The sequence below is a fragment of the Schistocerca serialis genome, chromosome 4 (assembly GCF_023864345.2).
Source record: "Schistocerca serialis cubense isolate TAMUIC-IGC-003099 chromosome 4, iqSchSeri2.2, whole genome shotgun sequence".
In the NCBI taxonomy this organism is placed as follows: Eukaryota; Metazoa; Arthropoda; class Insecta; order Orthoptera; family Acrididae; genus Schistocerca; species Schistocerca serialis.
Window position 1 is genome coordinate 854,445,812 of NC_064641.1, and position 20,539 is coordinate 854,466,350.

At 37.0% G+C, this 20,539-nt stretch overlaps 1 long non-coding RNA gene and 2 other non-coding genes across 4 annotated transcripts; 2 read left to right on the forward strand and 1 right to left on the reverse strand.

Moving 5' to 3' along the window:
- Window positions 1–374: 374 nt before the first annotated feature.
- On the reverse strand, window positions 375–19,881 carry LOC126475010 (uncharacterized). 2 transcript variants are annotated; one of them, XR_007586639.1, is made up of 3 exons: window positions 19,692–19,881; window positions 1,692–1,793; window positions 375–991 (listed from the first exon to the last, which is right to left on the reverse strand). It is a non-coding gene; the product is annotated as an uncharacterized LOC126475010 (long non-coding RNA). The 2 variants fall into 2 exon arrangements; XR_007586638.1 differs by lacking the exon at window positions 19,692–19,881 and adding an exon at window positions 13,479–13,613.
- LOC126476510 (U1 spliceosomal RNA) lies at window positions 14,164–14,326 on the forward strand. Its single transcript, XR_007587017.1, has one exon. It is a non-coding gene; the product is annotated as a U1 spliceosomal RNA (small nuclear RNA).
- A 495-nt stretch (window positions 19,882–20,376) lies between the features above and the next one.
- On the forward strand, window positions 20,377–20,539 carry LOC126476516 (U1 spliceosomal RNA). Its single transcript, XR_007587022.1, has one exon. It is a non-coding gene; the product is annotated as a U1 spliceosomal RNA (small nuclear RNA).

Sequence of the window (20,539 nt, forward strand, 5' to 3'; positions counted from 1 at the left end):
CCTTCCCAATAACACGAAAATTTCACATGTTTATTATTTTACTTTTATCATTTTGAAGAGGCAATAATGTTCTGCTTAATTGAGGATAAACCCAGATGTAAATGGGCAAATCTTTTAACATAGAAATAAAGCAAATCTCCTGTTGTTTGAAATTTTGTTACTGAAATAAATAATACTAATTAAATGTAGGATGATTATGTTAACTAAAATAAGTTATAACTAAATGTTATTACAGTGAAACAATAAACCATTTAAACAGACAACAACCATATGATCAATTGTAGCATAATGTCCATTATTTCATCATTTTCAAAAATTCATATCTTTGTTCATAATCAAATACCAGTGTTGAATTTTTTACAGTACTTTGCTATCATACAGGTGTACAAAATGTGCAAAACTCAAAATTTTTACATTCAGTCCCTCCAGAGATAACTACCCCCAAACTTTACAAAAAATAAAGGTTTTCAAATTTTAAAAAAATTATAAAAAATTAGGGAAACATTTGTCAGTGTTCTTGCTCTATGTAAGGCTAATAGTTTATGATATCCAACTAGAGGAAAAAATACACTCCGGTAAGTCACTTCCTGGTTGTTATTCTTGGGTCTAAAAAGTAGATTTTCTAACTTTTCAATACCAAATTTGGAGGTAATTTCAATTAGTTATTTTGGAATTTAGGGTATTTTGGTTATAAACAATGTTGTAGAGGACTAACTGATTGATTGACTGATTTGGGGGGAGGGGATCAAACAGTGAGGTCATCGGATAAGGAATGAAATTGGCCGTGTCCTTTCAAAGGAACCACCCAGCATTTGCCTGAAATGATTTAGGGAAATTATGAAAAACCTAAATCAGGATGACCAGATGCTATTTTGAACAATCGTCGTCCTGAATGTGGGTCCAGTGTGCTACCACTGCACCACCTCAGTTGGTGTTGTAGAGGAGACGTCTCTTAAAACAATCAAGTCAATAGCAATGTTGTAACTTCACCCTGTAGAGAGATATTCAAATTAATGCCAATGTCTCCAAATTGAAAAACTGTTGTGCACTTAGTAACAATGCAAGGTAAAATTTTTCTGAAAACTGTCATTACCATTATATGGTAATCACATGTAAAAAAAATCAAACTATTTAAAAATGCTCAAGCAACCCTCATTGTATCACTTAATATGGATTGACTTTCACATGAAGCTTTCAATACCATAAACTCACCCCAACCCCAAAACGCAATACCGCAAATTTCACTTGGCCAAATTGCCAAATTTGTAACCCCCGCCTTCACTTACCCTATCTACTTAAAACGAACCCAACAGTATAAATAACACCTACAGTATAAATAACACACACATATCTAATATCAAAAACATACCTAACTAACAATGGTAAACCAATATGCATGATACCTAACAACCACAATCCAACAGAACTACCAACCAAATACTTAAACACACACACAACACACACACACAAAAATCATCTGTAATCAGTCCAAATAACTGTAACAACATGACTGCATACAACCTATCTTTTCACCTCTGCAATAAGCAGCACTCACAAATTTCTGTCATATCCAAACTGACAAGAAAAGAAAAATTATATTAAACCTTCAACCATAAAAAATATACAGCATTATTAAGTCCAAGATCACACATGAATCCATCAGATACAAGAAGTAAATCAATGTAACTCACCGTATGTCGTTAAATGGCATGAGGAATCAGTACATCCAAAACTGCATACATTAACTTGATCTTGTTCTTCCATTTTAGCAACAACTTGATATCCTTCGGACACTAAAATAAAATTGTCGAGTCCAAAATAAAGAAAAGAAATAAAATTAATAAGCATTCAGCTTCCCAAGAAGTAGCAGTCTCTAGTACAGTTAAATGGTTAAATTTAGCAATGAACCTGTCACAAACAGGTTTAAAATCACTGAATAAACAGCAAAATAAATATTTAAACAATGAAGACATAAACAACAAAATTCCAAATTTTAGGCGACATTTTTGCACCTTATCCGAAGATACACCAAAATGAAAATACATTTCTCTAATAGAATGAAATGAGTTGAATGGCGTTAATGAATGTAATGTGGTAGGTGTCCACTTTGAGATACGTGACTCTGAACATGGGTATATTTTGATACATTCATGTGTTTTAGCAGATTTACAGTATGGTAGCACAGTAATTAAACATACAAGTCAGGCCAAAATTTATTATATGCTAAACACCCAGACAGACAGTAGTGTGGCAAAAGACCAGGTCCATAGCGCACTTTCTCCATTACTTTTGCCTTGTTAAACTATGAGGCAAATTTTTCGTGACATGATTTGTTGCCCACTTTGAACTGCAATTATGCCAAATGCATTGCTTTCTGAACTCTACTTGCAACATTTGTGTGTAGAGCACACAAAGTTGTACGTCTATACCCAGAAGCAAGAGTCTAGCTCTTTTACATTAGGAACAGTGGAATGCCGAACTTGATGATTTCTTCACTACTTTTCAGTCTCTGTAAAAGTGGTCTTCACGAAAATGGCTCTAGCACCTCAACCAAGTTACAGGTGAGCCTGAAACTTTGCATAAGTTCATGTAGGGCCCTAAGGTACATCCTGTACAAATTTCATCAAAATTGAAGATGGTTGAGCTGGGATCATCCTCTAAATTGGGACACTTGACATGGAATGACCCATGAGACAAACTCGGGTGAAGAAGAGTCTTATGAACCAAAGAGTAAAGAGGACAGTGCTGGTAACAGACAAGGGCAAATGTTTATTCCACCCCATCAACAATTGCAAAATCATTCAACATTAATGAAGTCTTCACAGATAACTAAACTTGTAATGCCACTGATGAGAGAGGAACAAAAGCAAATCCATAGTAATATGAAGAAAATGTCAATATTATACAAGTGTTCACTGGAAGCAATGTATGAAAAATGAATTGTAGTCACTATAACAGAATAAGACATGAGAAGTAACTGTTCTACCAAAAGGAGCAACAGCCATACCAAGCAAGAGGATTTGTCTGTAAGGACTAATTCAGACTGGAGTATAGAAAAATATAAAGCATGGCTTGTCATCAAGGGGATAAGTGAACACTTCAGTGAAACTTTCAGTCTAATAGCTAAGCTGTGCACAATTCAATGCTAAGAATTGTTGCAGCTGAGTAGATGCATCTGATGTAGTTCGATGTGTCTCTGTTTTCTTGTACGGAGAATTAGAAAAAGGAATCCATATGCAATAGCCAAATGCGCACAGTGATGGGTCAGCAAGTATTTCCAAATTAAGGTGAAGTTTGTATGAATTTAAAGCAAACACAGAAATCTTGGAACAAACATTTTTGAGCATTTCTCTCGTCAGCTGGTTTCAAGGCAAAACGACGCATATCCATCCCTATACATCACGTAGAAGCTTTTGGTAATGAGATATTAGTTGTGGTGAGTGATCATCAAGATTCCAGAAAGTTCACTGAGAATGTGAAAACTGAATTCAAGATCACTGTGGAACCAGCCTGTAGTATTTCCTTGGGTTTGAGGTTCAAACGCTTTGCTGTTGGTGCAATGAAGTTAGGTCAATGAGTATATGCAAGGAAGATTCTGGTCTGTTTCGATTTTCATGAGTGTAAACCTATTTCAACACCTATAGTAAAGGAACCAGATACATCACAAGCAGAAACAAATAATGCACACAAGTGTAACTTTTTTTTTATCAACAAGCATTTGGAGAACTGGTGACTCTGATTCTTGGAGTGAGATCTGCTTTGGATTACAGTGCTGGCTTACTGTCTGGACGCTGGACTCAACATCAACAGATGTGATACTAAAATCAGTATTCTGGTACGTAGCAGGTATATGTGACCTTACTATCATCTATTATCCAAGTTTGTGCAGTGGTATATAACATGTCTATGGTGTTGCACATGTTGGAGGGTGCAGCAAAACTGGTCAGTCGGCATCTGGTGTCCTTACTACACATGCAGGTAGAGTGGCAATGACAGCCAAATCTACAACTGAAGCAAATTTTGTAGCTGCAACATAAGCTGTTACAGAAATAATTTATGCATGCAGACTTGTTAGAGGAATGAGAAAGCACATGGAAGTTCCAGTCCTTAAAGTTAATAATAAGGCAACAGCGAGACGCACAGATTACAGGGCAGTTAGCCATCTGGCGTATTTCGAATGTAGAGCAGCTAGCAGATATATTGCTGAAGCTCCTGGTAAAACCAAGACTAAGATTTATGTCATAAAATGGATATCATATATTGATGTGTGTTTTTTCTCCCTTTCACTCTTAATTAAATAAGGGCAAGTGTTACAGTTATACATGTTTATATTAAATAAGCATGGTGCAAGGTTGGTAGCGTTTACTGCTAAAAGAAAAGCATCTCAATGTATTGTGTTGGACTGTTTATTGAACAATTTTCAGAATGAAATTCCTGGGCTGAACAGTTCATCTGCAGACTATTACGCTCAACAAGCACAACTCACACAGGCACCCCAAAAAGAAGTAATGCGTTGAGAACAATAAATTAATGATTTTTTTTTCTAGTCATAAAATTCATTCTTTAGGTTACCGCAGACGCAAACGCTGAAGTAAAACTATACACGGCATGGACAGCTCGGGCGACACCGGGTGCCAACTGCACATGAAAAAAACCTGTAACACCAAATTCTGTCAAATAAAGAGGTCTCACACACGGGGACATAACAACGATTTATAAAAGATCCAACGCAGCTCACATTTTGCTTTTTTTTTGTTTTTTTTTCTTTATTGTAATTTGGACACCCCATACAAGGTGGGCTGGCAGCGGAACAGTGTACTCCGCTCTTCAGCCATAAGCAGTACAAGAAAAAAGAAAGGGAGACAGACAAGTAATAGAGTTGGGCAACACGATTCTTTTTCCCGATTCGATTCCTACGATTCAATCTCACATTGCGAATCGATTCCTACGATTCGTTCACGATTCATTCTAGTCTGCGATGGCACGATTCTTACGGAGTGCAAAAAGTTCTACATCTTACTCACAGATGGCAGGACATGTCTGAAATTGTCAATGGGGTTAGAATCGAACTGTGTCATGATATGCCAGAAACAGTTTATTTATGAGTAAACATGCATATGACGTTACAAGTGTGATTCTCGATTTATACGTGTAATGCCTTAATTGATGAAATGTCACGTTTGATTTGATTGCATCTATTGTTTTATTTCAGTATGCCAGGACAGAGGAGTCGATTTGTGCGAAAGGTGGTGCACCATTACGTGGTATGCCAGTTTCGTTGTGTGGCTTGAACGTATTTAACTACAGACGTCTGTTTTATAGTAACAAAATCTAGCAGTGAGGCAGACGTGGTTTGACTCATATCGTCCTATGTTTTTCTGTGTTAAGATGTCTTTCCAAGTCCACATCACCCTTGTAATTCATAACGCAGCTGACAGCCCTCCCACACAGCAAATTTAGCTTAACTTTCATTTCTTCTAAATACAAAGCATAGGTATTTTGCTTGCAATTTGTCTGAGAAATTGCCGCTGTCACTATTATTTGCGTGAGAAGATGTACTTCTAAACAATAAGATTCAATCGTATACAGCGACATTACTTCAGTAAAATTTAATGTGAATCTGAACACGATAACATTCGAAAACTCGAACTTGAAATTATTAATTAAAAAGCTTTTGTTTAAAGACGGTATTACTTCGTTTGTTCGTTCCGAGCTTCCTTTGTTCACACGCATCCTCCATCTGACTGCCATCTGGCGGTCGTAATCATTTGGCACGACTCGGCATGATTCGGAAGTTGCCTGTGAAGCATAGCGTACTAAGAATCGATGAATCGTTGGAACTTGGAATCGTCACGACTCGGAAACACGCAATCGTTCTTACGATTCTTTTGAACGACGATTCGTCCGTATCACGATTCGATTCTTACGATTCTTTATTTAGAGTCGTTCAAATGAACGACTCATTCACGAATCGCCACAACTCTAACAAGTAACAGAATGGCGGTTTAAAAAACAGGAGATACAATAGTTAAAAAACATGAAGCCGTTCACACTTGACGAAACAAACAAGAAAAACCGTCGGCACTGGGCACAAACACTGACGAGGTAGATGACACACGTGAACGAAGGAGCGTGGACGGCGAAAAACACTGAGGCACAGACACTAAACCGAGGGCGATGATCACATTTTGCACGCATGACGGAGTCGAAGAGAAAATGCGAGGCACAGCGCCGTCTGATGAGAACACACGGCATCAAAGGTCGATACTCTGAACATATTCTGCCACATTTTGTTGGTTCTGTATTAATTGTGTAATGATTCGGCCCAAAATCTTTTCCTTGTGCTGTCCTTCGAAAACATATATATTATAAGGGTGACAGTTTGAAAACGGCAAGCGTAACTATTGCAATAAACACTCCATACGAAAAGTATTAGTTTGGCAAAAGGATTTAAAAAGGCTCTGAGCACTATGGGACAAACTTCTACGGTCATCAGTCCCCTAGAACTACTTAAACCTAACTAACCATCCATGCCCGAGGCAGGATACGAAGCTGCTACCGTAGCGGTCGAGCGACTTCAGACTGTAGCGTCTAGAACCGCTCGGCCACGACTTGCCGCCGCAAAAGCCTTTATCTGTGGACAGTAATAGCTGACTTTGCGCTTCTTTTTGTGAATCCATAGGCTGCCCAGGTAATCATTTTTTCCACGAATTCAAGTTCTTATCTTGATGTATCGCACAGCAAGACACGCACAGTCCAATCATAATATTTTGACTTCCCTTTGTTGCTTATGGCGGGTTACATCAACACACAAAATGCCCTACCCCAGTCGCCACTCATCAGAGACTGGCTCATGTTTATGTTCTCCTGTTTGGCTAACATTTAAGACGTACATAAGACAGGCAGCGTAATAGTCAGGACCCTGGACTACCGAACGAAACGATACATGTCTCCGCCCGACTTTACTCTGATGCACTCTTCGTAGCGGTAACATTCAAAATTGTTTCCAAAAATTCTAATTTTGTTTCATGTTCCATACATAGGCGGTACTGCATTGTGTGAAACTAGTCAATTTTTCAGTACAGTTACTTTCACATACAACATTTACAGCGAATTCAACATAATCAGTGTAGATACTAAATTTATGTTTTCATAGACACTTTAAAACTATACAGAAAAAAGGATAGGGAGTGGAATGTAAATAACAGCATTAGCGACCAGACTTCTAAATAATTTTAATATTATATATCATTACATAATATTTAAATCATATAAAGTTTAATTACTAACTTTATTACTCATCTAAGCTATAATCAGCATTTACCAGCTGGAATATTTTTAGACCTGCTATAACTTTTTGTCCAGTCTCAACACTCACATCAGCAGTAGCACTGGAGTTGCGGAATGTCTCTGTTGTTATCTATAGGTCGTTTTTCGTCTCCAGTGTCGTGAGGAATTTCAGTTTTCCTCTGCCGCTAAACGATCGTGTCGCAGCCACTGAAGGCATGTAAGAATAGAATGTCGTTTTTCAATACTAGAGACAATTCGAACTTTTAGGGTTCTGTAGACTACGTCGCCTTGTCTGTGTTTGCCTGGCTTCAATACAAAAATGTTGGGAGCCAATGGGGCTCAAGCGGTTAGAACCACAAGAACATCGCTGACCTCACTAGCATCACAGTGTGCCGAGCAACGTCAACAGCAGAAGCTACGACTGCAGTATTTGCTTTCTCAGCGGTTGATTAATACTAAAGTACTCACCTTTAATCTGTTCGATCGTTAAACAAATGAGGCTCTCTTTATTTTATTCATTTGACAGATACAAAATCTTTTTCCATGGTTAATGACGTTTTTCATTAAATGTGACAATTGGCGCAGTTCTTTTGATGGTTCTACGCAGCCGCTCAGCTGATTCCGTGCTGCTATGATTTGTTTCATCAGGGTATCCATCAAACACAATGGCGATCTTTCTATGATATAATCGAAATACTTCGTACCTGTGGAAGAAAATAATTCTTCTGCCTCCCACGCCTCTCTGTGCAATAGAACTCTGCCTTTTATAAGTAAACTGGATCTTTAAAGGCATCAAACACATTGCAAAAACAGCGTTTTGTATTTTCTGCATACCTACGTAGTTAAACATAGATACAGGGCATGGGACAAGCTCGAAGAGCTGAAGCGAACGCGATTCTGAGAAAGTCGGGATGACTTTGCAGCGCACTGTGATTTTAGATGTTATGCACTTTAAAGGTAGGACTCGATTTCTTCTTAGAAATTTCACGTCTGATGCTCTACAACTTTTCTCCCATAACATTTTGCTTCAAATTGGCCAATTCTCAAATGCTGCTCGTTTTATTGCGATGAAACGAGTCTTTTTCGAAAAGTGTGAGAAATTCCCGGTTTATGGCGTGCCTTTTCTGTCGCAAAATTTGAGCAAATAGCGAAGTTTTGGAACTCCATCGATCCACAGTTTAATGCTCTACATTTTTGGTAATCTCAGCTTTTTCGATTAAATGCTTAGTTTTGGGGGACTTTGGGGGGAAAAAACAAGAAAAAACTGAAAAATACGAAGTTTTTGTGTTTTTTGTTTCATTTCGGCTGAAGCTCCACTCAGAAATCGGGGCAAACTCAAATTTTTCTTATCTGAGGTCAACTGGGGTGGTTAAAACAGTTTCCAAAATTCCACCAATTTTAGGAAGAAAAATTCTAATTTGCTTGGCTTAATATGGCTTCGTGTTGTCTCATGGACTATGAGACAGCAAGCAGGATGCTACAGAACTAATTCGACTTCCGACAGCGACATATCACTCAGCGTGTGAAGGGTCGCAGAAACAGTGCTAATTCCTGAAAATATCCAGAAATACACTTGGAGATATTATAAGACACCTTGACGACGAGGATCGCATGGTAAGTCACTGTCTTTATAAATGTATGAAACAAATTCTTAATTTTTGTCACTTATGATTGTTAATACTTTCAGTTATTTCGTTAATTTGTTTTCGAAGTTTCTATGTTATTATTCTTTTTGAAGCTATTAAAAAAACAGTTAAATATTCCAAGGCAAATTATTTACATTCTATGTAACATATACTTCTTGATATCTTCTAGACAACACCTGGGTGGTTTTGAGTGACATTGTACCTGGATGGCTAAGGGTAATATCGATGAAAAGTAGCATTATAGCTGGATTAGGAACTTCCATGTGAAGGTCAGACAAACCAACATCAATTTACAACACATCAGTACACGATGCCTGTATGGTAGTACGCAGTGGTGTTTTGAAATGTTTATGTGTGCTGCAAAACTCTGAACACAATGAAAAAATTCATTTTACAACGACAGTCAATATCTTCCGTGCAAACGATTATGGACGACTGAAAAACGAAAAGCGAGAAGAAGTGGTGCATAAATTATAGAGCACTGTTAAGCGATGTGACGGAAATAAGTATTCATCATCCGGTAGCAGATGAATAAACATCTGGGTAACTTTCCCCAACATTTTCGCAACGAAAATATATTTTTACTATCTGGAGGAAGACGCGACAAATGAATCTGCAGTTCGAGCTGTTACCATGATGCTTTTCGCAGTTTCATTGATTTTCAGTTGATGTTGACGGTGTGGAAATTGAGCTACAATTTGAACTTAATAAAAATATAGTGTGACTGTTCCGTGGTAAGTTTTATAATAAATTAATCCCGCCAACATTTATTTCCTCAACACAAATTTCCACGATTTTACAAGTCTGAAGCTACGATTACATCGAATGTTACTATCTGTGTACATACTTGACAGAACAACGTATTCCCATAACAAAGAAAACGAAATCTAAAGGCAGAAATTCACTGAGAGACTTCAGGTCAAAATCATGTCATCGAATTACACGTGCACAGAGAGTGGTACCAAACATTCATACTTCACTGAATACCAAAACAAGTAATATTAAATGACTTAACGTGTTTCTGTGTTTGACATTTAAATATAATGTTAACGAAACATGTTTGTTAATTTAAATGTTATCCTAAAATGGCATTCATCATAATGCTGCATGGATCGTAAGAAATAACATGCTTCGCCAGCAGCGGCTCCATCTTATCTCTGTTTCATCAAAATATAAAGAAGTCTTTCATTTCACTTCCATTTCTCATTATTACACCAGTCTTAGAAAATAAATTTGCCGCGATACGCATTAATGAGCCACCACGAAACAGTACATCTCCAAAGAACATGACATTAACGGTCGTAGAGCTAAGACTCGTTGCAAAGTTGCCTTGTTCCGAGCCCTCCCACCCCTGCCTTCCACTCATCCCACCTTTCCCCATCATAATATCACTATAAGGCAGCCGGCTGCTCACTGCTCAGCATGAGCGCTAGACAGCTCACAATGGCAGGTCTAGAATACACGATTTAATCGACTCATTAAACATTCGTACTGAGCGACCTTGTTTCTACCATACATACTTTTACTGTTTTGATGCTTAGGTGACTCCTACACACCTAAAACACTTTTCAGTCTCTAATCGTTACTGGAACAATGTCCAGATCTTGTACACCACTATGTCTTTCCTGCTGAAAAACCGAATACTGCTTATTCACGATCAAACCTTCTGAACTTGCGAAGTAAATAGAAGATATACTCATGTATTCTCATGTTCTTCCATTAATGTCTTCAAGTCTTAAGAAATTACTCCAAGATGCAGTCCATTTGAGACCTAGAATTCTGAAGAAACTTGATCCAACATACTATTCACTTTCTGTAAAAATTACTGTGGTGGGATAAATGTCAGTAATTACGTATGTAATTAAGTATGTCTATATTAGGTATAAGACATAAGGCCTGCCTTATTATACATAGGGTCAATGGCAGATTAAGATGAGTAATTCTTCTCTGATTGCTGATGGGTTCTCTTTGAGCAATTCCAGCTCGTATAAACTTAAATATCTTTGAAAAATACTGTTGAGTTAAGAGGGTGAACACGGTTAGCTGGGCTCCAAAAAGCAATTTTGAAAATTTGTCCCAAAAAATTCTTCGTTTCTTTTGACTTACACAATTTTTCTATCTATTACAGAGAAATATGTATGCTGGTGTGTGTGTGCTTGCCAAACACTCCACACACGTCATCAATTAGTTCCTAACTTAATTAGCAGTTTAACTTTGGCATCTGTTTCTAATATTCTGTGTCACAGAAAGGCATTGTAAATTTTTTATATTTGTTAGGCATAGTTCAGTGCTTCGATTGTTTGCCTAACCTAACCTAACCTAACCTTAGAACTGTTTGTTGCGTTTGTTGCTTGAATTGTGTTGTGCTATTGACAGTGCGGACAACTTTCTATTGGTGTTTTTCACATGGCTTCTGAGGTGATTATTTTTTAATTAGAATGGAGGAGGGCTAAAAACATCTTATATAACGAAATAGGGCTGTTTTTTATAAGAACAGTCATAGTAATTTGCAGGGAAGTGCTAATAATCATAACCATACACTAATTTCTTCTATGAAAAAAGTAAAAATCTATTTTAGTCCTACAGAATATAGAGTACATACTGCAAATGCAAACTATAATACAGATTTAATATTTAAGAAAATTAAAATGTCTGTCGTTCGATTCACACAAAATGATTCAGTCAATACATTCAAAAATATGGAAGACATGTATGGAGACGGTTTTTTTTAGAAGAAGAGTAGTGCAAATATAAAATTATGATGCTGTGATTACTTTCAGTAACGGAATAAATGACAAATTAAAAGTAACTAACAAACTTAAAATACCTGTGGACCAAAACACGTTACAGTTTTTGAAGAAGGAATACATGTGAAGAATAAAATCATCAAAAAAGACAAAAAGATGGGCAGAATGATTCACCAAGGAGGCAAGGAGAATGTGAAACTGACTGAAAGCACAGAATGAAGGATATAATGGATAAGATCACACAATATAGTATTTACCTGGGAATTTAAGTTTATAGAAGACATCAAAGTGTACACTCAAGCATTTTACAAACTTAACATTTCACATTCTTACAAAATGGTTTCTCTGATAAATTTCTGACTAATACATGAATCATCTAATGATTTTCATAGGATATTCTACTTATGATGGCCTGCAACACACATCGCAATTTCTGCTGAAGATTGAAACATTTCTAAGTTGTACATTTTTAATAATGTAAAAATGGTACAGAAAGGCTTTAAGTGACTCGACTCACTAAAGATAAGTTTCTACATGGTGTGTAGTGACGACCTAGTAAATATTCTATGTATGTTTTATAAGTATAAAATCAAATTTGAATAAACATAAATGGTTATTTCTTCCTGAGTTTTCAAGGAATCATGAAAATTAACATTTTAGTAACATGAAAATTAATAGTTAATTAAGATATTTGCAACATAGTTATTTCAACAAGTGGATGTCATTCTCGTTGACTGTATGCATATTTCTTCAAGAAATTACCTCTCATCTTTTCTGAGGAACAAAGTTAGAATGTACTCTAACTTTATTGTATAATAACTTCACCAACCCTCTTAAAAGATTCCTGGTGATGGAAACCTCGTTAGATAAAAAAATTAACCATGACAATGGAAGGTCTAGGATCATCTAAATCTCGGTGAAGATAATGAATTCATATACACAGATAAAATGGTTAGTTTCTGGGGTAGCTAATTTAATCAGTAACATACCCACGATGTTTCACTCTCTGATGAATCAGTGGGAAGCAGGTGACATGTTAAAATATTGAAAGTGACATTGTTCGTGTTGGACTGTCTCGACTAAAATCAACAAATCACAGTATAATTCTTATTAATTAGTACACAGTGAGCACATGGTCATCATATTTACCCTACAGGTAATCTTGCTTTCTCAAAACTGAAATCCCCCTATTGTTTATTTATTCTTTGCTCTAGGAAAGGAAACTAGATTGTATCTTTTATAATCAATTTTAGTATTACATTAATATAGTTGTGAACATGAAAATGAATAAACTATATAATTTGTATATTGTTAATTTTTTTATAAATGAAATTATTTTTATTTTACTTCACAGACTTGGAACATAGAAATAATCGTTTCATAAGGGGTAATTGGCTGGTTTATCTCTTAAGGATGTTTATGTTTCAAAGTATCTTACTTTTTACATATGGAATCATACTGCAGGACACTGAAACTCCTAACATCTCTGTTTTGTTGCATATATACACTTATTTTATTGCAATAGCATATGGTAAGGTAAACCTTAATTATATGCAAGATAATTTTTCTGTTCATCAACACATCGACAGCTGCAAACACTCGCAGTAGGCTACAAACATACATACAGTAAATATGTAATAAGAACACGTCCAAAGAGAGATTCTTTTCGCAAATAAATTCTAAATATTGACAAGGTCGGCTTTCATGGGATGATTGTGAACTACAGAAAATTGACGCATAATTCTTTATTGCATTGCTGCAAATGTTAGTCAAAGTTTTCTACATATTAACATACCAAATGTGACAGAAGTTTTTCGAGAAAATTTTCCGTTTTTATACGAGCAGTGAATTGCCTTTCGACATCGATCAGCGTGATTGGTTGACAGGAACAGTTGTCTCAACAGAATTTTAAAAAATATCCTAAAGAATTACTCTTCGCAGGCTACTACCATTATAGTTCGTACCAACTTGTGCCCTTTTAGTCGCAAAACTAAATGGAAACGATGTGGAATACGACGCTGTGTCATACAGAAAGGACGGCTACAATCTATTTGTTATACACGGCCATAAAGAACGCCTCATTTACTTTCTAAGAAAGTACCGCAAAGTGTCTGGCTTGGCGAAGACAGAACTCTAACCTAACTGTGGCCACAATGCATGCTGGGAGCAGCTGATATCTCATGCGCGCGCATCCCTCGGTATGGGAGCCATCTGCTGTCGCTGAAAGGAACTACGCGGCCCAATTAGACCAAACAGCTACGGCCTGTGTAAGCGCCGTTTCGTCAAATGCCGTCTTTAAGAGCTTTGATGACACCACTGACAATATGGGAGAGTTTAGTCGCAAAATATAAGCATTTTATTAGCGTTTCGGGCTCGATGTATTGCACAACTGCCCACACATAATATGTACAGCGATGTGCACTCGATTGCTGTAATGCGCTCTGTACGACGTAAAGGGGCGAGCTTCTGGGCGTCAAAGCATACTTACCTGGCACAGGGGATACCGTGATCATGAAGGCGGTTCCTCCAGGACGAGGCTCTTCCATTGCACTTCGGTTGGGCTGACCCCTGCGATTACCCCTAATGTGGGTAACTCGGGTGCATAATTTTTGGTAGTCGGGACTGCGTTCGCGCAGACCCGGTCTAATATCAAATAAACATAGATAAATGCATATTATGGGAGATCCACAATGGAATGCAACAACATTTTTAGAACCAAAGTTGCTACCTGCCATATGGTGCAGAAGCTGAGTCGAAGATACACACAACAAAAAGATTTTCACCCGTAAAGATAGTTTTATGAACATAGCTGTATTATAAGGAACAGTCTACAAAATGCTCTCCTTCTTGTCCAGATGTAAGAATCTCCCTTATCTGTCGCTCACTTGCAATGTCTTCATCATTCCAATGCTCTTCCTCTCATTTCTTCCATTATTCCCCCTATAACTCCTTGATGCAGACAATTTCTATGCAGTAAATGCCCCATCAAGATTTTTTCCTTGTTCTGATAGCTTCCAATTATCATCTTTCTTCCCCTATTGTCTTCCTTACTTCTCCAGGCTTAAATATGTCACCCCACCTTACCTGAAAACTATCTTCTCCATAGTTACATTTCGAAACTTTCTAAATATCCTCCTGTTTCAGACAACTCATATTATATTTCTTTTTACCTGTCCATGATTCGCTCCTGTACAACACTACACTTCAGACATAAGATTTAGCTAATCTTTACCTCAGCTCCACTGGAATTCCGTTTAATGTTAGTAAAAGCTTCACCTTTTGCAAGACTCTCTTTCCCATACATATCCTTCATTTTAATTTTTCTGTTCAGCTTCCAATACACGTCTTTAAACAACTCAGGTACAGAGACAATTTTCTCATTTTATTTTATCTCTTTCCATCTAATGCCCCTTGCACCCATCAGTTCTACTGCACACTGACCTCATATTTGGGAGGATGGTATTACTCTGTCGGGCCACTCTGATGTTTGTATTCTGTGGTTGTACTAAATAACTCAGGCGAATGCTGAGATTGTTTTTTAATCAAGGCTATGGCTGACTACTCTCCTATCCTCATGACCACCTGTTCCTGTCCTTCTAAAACATGTTACATATTCTGTACCTATTTCGAGCTATTGATGTGCACTGCACTACCTTGACAATTCCTAGATCATTTGCTAGATGATCATTTGATAATTAAGGTAAATAAATATGCCAAACGGTGCCATCTCATCTGCTGCCTCTTCCCTTCCCGTAATATTGATATAAAATAACGATTTGAAGATACTTCACTACAGTATGCATATAATAGTGTTCATATAACAGTGAGAGAAATTTCATATAAAGCTTTTTTATAGTTCCACTAAACAATATCGCTGTATTTCAGTGCATTTATACAGCTCGCAGAAGTAATGTTAAACAGTTACTAAATCATCCATATCATGTCACCTTCTTGTTGTGGTGGTCCTGACCATTTCACAGCATGTGACATATGCATCCACGTAATGATTTACTGATATGTGCTCTACAGTGAGAATTCCGAATCGTCGGTGTGACTATTCTAGCGTCCTATTCTGTACAATAATGAAGCATTACAAGGGCAAACATCAGTCTTGAAGAAACAACCTTGGAGTTTTAATGTAAGCAGCATGCAAAGAGTTTACTTGTCCACTTACTTACGGTTGTGGATAACCTTTTCTAACTCATCGTGCATCGACCAAATAGAACATTTCTATGAAGACGTGACATACTGTCAAGAGAAGAAAGCCCTGACAACTGAATCAATGCCATCTGTCAGTTCATCAAAGGCTTATGACACACACACACACACACACACACACACAGACTGACTCTTACTAATTATTACATAGTGTGTATCCTTCCACTCCTCTGTAAATCCAGCCACTTTACTACTGATTATTCTGTAAAGTGTATTCTTCCACTCTTTTGTAAAGATTCAATATATTATAGAATCTTGAACCCAGAAAAGGAACCTGCAAATGACATGTTCTGTTTGAATTATTGTGGTACCACAAACATTCATTATATTTGTTTGTACATTTCAGATTAAACAACTTAGGTGTATAGAAGATAAACCCTCATACAATAGGAGGATTGAATCATCGACAGGAGCACAAATAAAGAAAAGAAACTTCGCTAGCTTTTGGACAAATTCTTTAACGAACTGGAGTAATCTCTCTCTCACACACACACACTTGGGCAGCTATATTGTGCTGGCTGAACACACAATGTGATAATTTAGCTAATTATGTATCATCACACTTAACATGCTTCTTAGTTATTTGGTCTCAAGTTGTGTAGGACTTGAACCAAACCAATTATCTGAGTAAAAAAGTGTCATAATGCTGCAACACATATCAATTACATAATCCTTTTTTTATAATATTGGCCTTGATGTTTGCAGCATGGTTCCATCATATTGAGAAGTGTCGTCCTAAAATGGTATTCATCATAATGCTGGATGGATTGTAAGAAACAACATTTTTCGCCCTTAGCTGCTCCATCTTAACGCCACTTCACCAAAATATTAAAATATGTATCATTTCACTTCAATTTCTCATTACTACACCAGTCTTAGAATATAAATCTGTCGTAATACGCATTAATGAGCCACCACGAAACAATACATCTCCATAGAACATTCCTTGTTTTGACCCCTCCCGCCCCTGCCTTCCACTCACTCATCCCACCTTTCCACATCATATTATCAGCATGAGGCAGCCGGTGGCCCAGTGCTCAGCGTGAGAGTGAACCAGCTCACTAGGGCAGATCTAGAATACACGATTTAATCGACTCGTTGTAAATTTGCACTGAGCAACCTTGTTTCTACCATAAACACTTTTACAGTTTAGATGGTTAAGTAACTCCTACACACCTAAAACAGTTTTCAGTCTCTAATCCTTTCTCAACCAATGTCCAGATCTTGTACACCACTGTGTCTTTCCTGCTGAGAAACTGTATACTGCTCATTCATCATGAAACCTTCTGAACTTGCGAAGCAAAAAGAAGATATACTCATCTATTCTCATGTTCTTCCATTAATGTCTTCAAGTATTAAAAATTACTCCAAGTTGCAGTCCGTATGAGACCTAGAATTCTGAAGAAACTTTGTCCAACATGCTGTTAACTTTCTGTAAAAATTACTGTGGTGGGATTTTCGTCCAACATACTATTAACTTTCTGTAAAAATTACTGTGGTGGGAGTTATTGTCTGTAATTGTCCATGCTATTAAGTATGGATATTAGGTACAAGGCATCAGGCCTGTTTTGCTATACATAAGGCCAATGGCGAATAAAGATGAGCTTCTCTGATTGCTGATGGGATCTCTTTGAACAATTCTAGCTAGTATAGATAGAAATATCTTTGAAAAATACTGTTAAGAGGGTGGACACGGTTAGCTGGGCTCCAAAAACCAGTTTTCAAAATCTGTCCCAAAAAATTCTTCGTTCATTTAGCCTTACACAAGTGAAGATTGCAACACAAAATCTTTCTATCTCTTACAGAGAAAAATGTATATTGGTGTGTCTGTGCTGATCACTCCACACACACTTCGTCAAGTAGTTACTAACTTAACTGTCAGTTTCACTTGTGTGGATGGTTTCACACAAAATGATTGAGTCATTAAATTTCAAAATTTGGTAGACATGTCTGGAGACTCGTTTTCTGGGAGAAGAATAGTGCAAATATAAACCTATGATTCTGTGACTACTTTCAGCAATGGAATCAATGGCAAATTAAAAGTAACTAACAGACTTAAAATACCTGTGGACCAAAACACGATACAATTTTTGAAGGAGGAATACATGCGAAGATTAAATTCACCAAAAAAGAGAAAAAGATGTTCAGAATGATTCACCAAGGAGGCAAGGAAAATGGGAAAGATACTGAATGCACAGAATGAAGCAAAGAACCAATAAGATCATGGAATATAATATCAACCAGGGAATTTTAATTCATAGAAGACATCATAGGGTACACTAAAGCATCTTACAAACTTTAACGCTGTTTTCATCACTTCGCATTTCTACGAATTGGACTCAGTCATAAGTTTGTGTCTAATGCATGAATCTTACAGTAATTTTCAGAGGATATTCTACTTATGATGGCCTACTACACACATCGCAATTTCAGTTGAACACTGAAAAATTGTAAGTTATAAATTTTTTATCGTGTTCAAATAGTATAGAAAGGGTTTAAGTAACTCGACACATTATATATCTGTTTCTACATGGAGTGCAGTGACGACCTAGTAAATATTCTAAGTGTGTTTTATAAGTATAAAATCAAATTTGAATAAACACAAATGGTTATTTCTTCCTGAGTTTTCAAGGAATCATGAAAATTAACATTTTAGTAAGATGAAAATTAATAGTTAATTAAGATATTTGCAACGTAGTTATTTCTACAAGTGGATGTCATTCTCGTTGACTGCATGCATATTTCTTCATGAAATTACCTCTCATCTTTTCTGAGGAACAAAGTTAGAATGCACTCTAACTTTATTGTATAATAACTTCACCTACCCTCTTAGAAGATTCCTGGTGATGGAAACCTCGTTAGATAAAAAAATTAATCATGACAATGGAAGGTCTAGGATCATCTAAATCTCGGTGAAGATAATGAATTCATATACACAGATAAAATGGTTAGTTTCTGGGGTAGCTAATTTAATCAGTAACATACCCAGGTTGTTTCACTCTGTGATGAGACAGTGGGAAGCAGGTGACATGTTAAAATATTGAAAGTGACATTGTTCGTGTTGGACTGTCTCGACTAAAATCAACAAATCACAGTATAATTCTTATTAATTAGTACACAGTGAGCACATGGTCATCATATTTACCCTACAGGCAATCTTGCTTTCTCAAAACTGAAATCCCCCTATTGTTTATTTATTCTTTGCTCTAGGAAAGGAAACTAGATTGTATCTTTTAAATCAATTTTAGTATTACATTAATATAGTTGTGAACATGAAAATGAATAAACTATATAATTTGTATATTGTTAATTTTTTTATAAATGAAATTATTTTTATTTTACTTCACAGACTTGGAATATAGAAATAATCGTTTCATAAGGGGTAATTGGCTGGTTTATCTCTTAAGGATGTTTATGTTTCAAAGTATCTTACTTTTTACATATGGAACCATACTGCAGGACACTGAAACTCCTAACATCTCTGTTTTGTTACATATATACACTTATTTTATTGCAATAGCATATGGTAAGGTAAACCTTAATTATATGCAAGATAATTTTTCTGTTCATCAACACATCGACAACTGCAAACACTCGCAGTAGGCTACAAACATACATACAGTAAATATGTAATAAGAACACGTCCAAAGAGAGATTCTTTTCGCAAATAAATTCTAAATATTGACAAGGTCGGCTTTCACGGGATGATTGTGAACAACAGAAAATTGACACATAATTCTTTATCGCATTGCTGCAAATGTTAGTCAAAGTTTTCTACATATTAACATACCAAATGTGACAGAAGTTTTTCGAGAAAATTTTCCGTTTTTATACGAGCAGTGAATTGCCTTTCGACATCGATCAGCGTGATTGGTTGACAGGAACAGTTGTCTCAACAGAATTTTAAAAAATATCCTAAAGAATTACTCTTCGCAGGCTACTACCATTATAGTTCGTACCAACTTGTGCCCTTTTAGTCGCAAAACTAAATGGAAACGATGTGGAATACGACGCTGTGTCATACAGAAAGGACAGCTACAATCTATTTGTTATACACAGCCATAAAGAACGCCTCATTTACTTTCTAAGAAAGTACCGCAAAGTGTCTGGCTTGGCGAAGACAGAACTCTAACCTAAATGTGGCCACAATGCATGCTGGGAGCAGCTGATATCTCATGCGCGCGCATCCCTCGGTATGGGAGCCATCTGCTGTCGCTGAATGGAACTACGCGGCCCAATTAGACCAAACAGCTACGGCCTGTGTAAGCGCCGTTTCGTCAAATGCCGTCTTTAAGAGCTTTGATGACACCACTGACAATATGGGAGAGTTTAGTTGCAAAATATAAGCATTTTGTTAGCGTTTCGGGCTCGATGTCTTGCACAACTGCCCACACATAATATGTACAGCGATGTGCACTCGATTGCTGTAATGCGCTCTGTATGACGTAAAGGGGCGAGCTTCTGGGCGTCAAAGCATACTTACCTGGCACAGGGGATACCGTGATCATGAAGGCGGTTCCTCCAGGACGAGGCTCTTCCATTGCACTTCGGTTGGGCTGACCCCTGCGATTACCCCTAATGTGGGTAACTCGGGTGCATAATTTTTGGTAGTCGGGACTGCGTTCGCGCAGACCCGTT